This window comes from Gekko japonicus, unplaced genomic scaffold (genome assembly GCF_001447785.1).
Source record: "Gekko japonicus isolate JY-2015 unplaced genomic scaffold, Gekko_japonicus_V1.1 scaffold1608, whole genome shotgun sequence".
NCBI lineage: Eukaryota > Metazoa > Chordata > Lepidosauria > Squamata > Gekkonidae > Gekko > Gekko japonicus.
In genome coordinates, this window is record NW_015167098.1 from 33,232 (window position 1) to 36,727 (window position 3,496).

Sequence of the window (3,496 nt, forward strand, 5' to 3'; positions counted from 1 at the left end):
TAGTAGTAGTAGTAGTAGTAATTTATTACTTTAGATTTGTATCCCGCCTAGCCGGAAAAAACTGAGAAGGTTAGTTTCTCTGTTGGTATTACATCAATGGTAACACAGCTGCCTTAGGTACTTGTGTAGTTCTGGGCTCCTTTCAGGCATGTGGGTATTACCTTTGCAAACTGTGACGTCCTCCTTATTGGGGAGGACTAGTTTCACTTTAAAAGTGTTCTTTATTTTGTTTTACTGGGTATATAAGGCTGCCACCAGGAAATGTTAAGGATTTCCAAACCTTTATGCTTTTACTATTGCTCTTCTTTATTTGGTAGACCGAGTTCAAAGTTTACAGGGATCTATGTGGTCCTGGGAAGTATTTCATTCAGAGCTGGTATAAACTTGGATGAAAGAGGATTTATTGAAATAACTACTAAATAAGAGGGTTGTACAATGTAACTAGTAATGTATAAATGATGAACAATTGTTCACTGTTTCTCTCCAGTTTATCAGGACATACAGCCTTTCCTATAACTTGTCTTCAATTAAACTTTCATTTACTTTTATACCTTCAACTTTCAGCTTTCCCTGTCTCACTGAACAATCGCAGCTGTCAGTTTATAACTGCTTCCACACAGAACTGCTTGTCTAACTAACTAACTGAACATCAACTGTCAACATCTAACTGAAACTACTGACTGACTCACATACTCATCCAACCAGATTCACTTCCAAAGCCCCTCCCCCTCTCTGTCAACCACCAATCATACCACACTTGCCTCTTTCAACCACTCTAGTCTATCTACCACAGCCATGCAACCAAACTTTTAAAGAGACACACACAGAAACAAGGAATCGTTACACAAACCTTCATGGTTTGGAATCTACCTATCAAAAGAGCTGCTTCTTCCTGTATTAGCCTATCCTTCTTGCTGTCCCCTCACTCAGACATGTGGCACCTGACACCTCTGAGTCTTCTTGGGCTGTTTAATAATTTCAAACAGGGATGATAGGGGCTGGAGCACCTTCCCTATGAGGAAAGGCAGAAGAGTCTGGGACTTTTCAATTGAGAAAAGAGATGACTAACGGGGGGCATAACTTGAGGGCATCCAATGAAGCTAATGGAGAGTAGGTTCAGGAGGGACAAAAGGAAATAGTGATGAAAATGTCTGCTTTTGGGGTTGGAAGGTTAGAAATATTCCTAGTCAGCAGCAATTACCACTGCTGAATGCAAGTGATTAAAATGTGGAATTCGCTTCCAGAGGATGTAGTGATGGCCACAGGAATAAACAGCTTGAAAAGGGGACTGGATAGATTAATGGAGGACTGAGGGGAACCTCCACATTCAAAGGCGATCTGAATCCCAGAGCCAGGAGGCAACATCGGGGAAGGCCTCGGCCTCTAAGCCCCATTTTAGCCATCCAGAGGTACCGGTTGGGCACTGTGTGAGTTAGAATGCTGGATTAGATGGACCACTAGCTTGATGCAGCAGGGCTCTTCTGATAGATGAAGGCCTCAGCCTCTGTGCCCTCTTGCTGGCTCTCCATAAGAACTTGTTGGCCACTGTGTGAGATAGGATGCTGGCCTGAATGTACCCTCGCTGGTCTGGTCGGACAGGGCTCTTATGTTCTCAAAATTACATTTTAAAACAATTTGTAATGTATTCAGCCTGACATGCCCGGACTTGCCCGGGCTGGCCAGGCACAATTCCTATGTAGCTTCAGTCGAAAGACAAAGGATCCGAAGGATCCTAGCCGGCCCAATCAAAAGGGCTAGCTTCCCAGCTGGGAGACCAATGGTCGCCCGGTTACTGTAAATAGCCTATCGGGAGTAGGGGGTGTGTTTAGGTGTGCTTGGTGGCGGGTTTTCTGAATGCATATAAACCGGCCTGCGAGCCGGTCAGTTGTCTTTGTCCTGAACTAAATAAAGGTATGCTTAGCTGAAATCACTCTCCGTCTGCATACTTTTCACTGGCGACGAGAATGGGATCCACGACCCCATGAACAAAGACCCGGACGCCAACACGAGCATCGCACCGAGCCCCGATGCCGAGACCTCCGGGAACTGCGCCGCTTCACATCCCAGCTCTCCGGCAACTGCTCATCGCTCCGCTCCCGGCTCTGCTTTGCACCCTGCTGACCCTGAGAGCAGCAGCGCCCTTCTCAACGCTCCAGTCGCCGCCGCCATTCCAGGTGACACCCAACCACGTGGCTGCAGCACAATGGCGACCCCTCCGAGCAACATCTCCGCTTTTGATATCGCCCGCCCCACCGAATGGGAGGCCTGGCTGGAGATCCTGACGAGCTACTTCAACTGCCACAAAATTACGGACGACGGAACGAAGAAGGACCATTTCCTCCAGTTGTGCGGCATGGGCACGGTCCTACTCCTAAAGGACCTCATCGCCCCTAAGAAGACTGCAGAGGAGCCCTACATGGTGCTGATCCAGGCGTTGACGGATCACCTGGAACCCAAACCCACCAAATTCGCGGAGCGGATGGAATTCTGCGCGAGGGTACAAGGGCCAGACGAATCCGCATACGATTTCCTGGCGGGACTCCGGCGAGCGGCCAAAAACTGTGCATTCCAGAGTCTAGCGGACACCCTGCTGACCCAATTCCTGGTGGGCCTGCGAGAGCCCAAACTCCGGCGGAAACTGGTCAGTCAGAACGACCTCGACCTGGACAAGGCGGTCCGGGAGGCCTCCGCCTACGAGATGGCCCATCGAGACCACTGCGCCAAGACGGCCCACCGCACCCAAGTGAGCAGTGGCTCCGACGCCTCGGACCAGGAGGAAGTCCTACAGCTCCGACAGCGGACTCAGCATCGACCCAAACTCGCATCCTCCAGGACCAACAAGGCATCGTCTCCAAGCCTGTGCGCCAGCTGCGGGGAGAACCACGAGCACAAGTCGTGCCATTTCCGGAACGCGGTCTGCCGTTCCTGCAACAAGGCCGGGCACATCGCAAAGGTCTGCCGGTCCAAAGGACAACGCCTGAGATCTGCAACACACCAGACCACCGCGGAACCGCCTTTCGAGCTCCACACAGTGTCGTCCCACTTCCCGCAACACCAGGTCTGTAACTTGCCCCCCGACGGCCCCAACAAAATGCATGTGACGGTCCTCATAGAGGGAGCCCCCTGCACCATGGAGATCGACACCGGGTCGACCTACTCCATCATATCCGTGGATACGCTCTGCTCGTTATGTCCAAAGGGGGGGGCACCGCTACAAAAGTCACAGGGTTTACGGGTACGGGACTTTAACAAGAACCCCGTGGGGGTGTTGGGCTGGGGCAAGTTCAGGGTCCAGTTTCAAGGCTTCAAGGGCCAACTGGACCTACTGGTTGTGGACCGGCCTCTCTCCAGCTTGCTGGGACTAGCATGGTTCGAGGCCCTGGGACTCTCCGTTACGGGCATCAACCAGGTCGGAACACACGATTTCGGGGCGGTGTGTGCAGAATTTCCCCACATCTTCGATGGGACCCTGGGGTGGTATACGGGCCCTGCCATA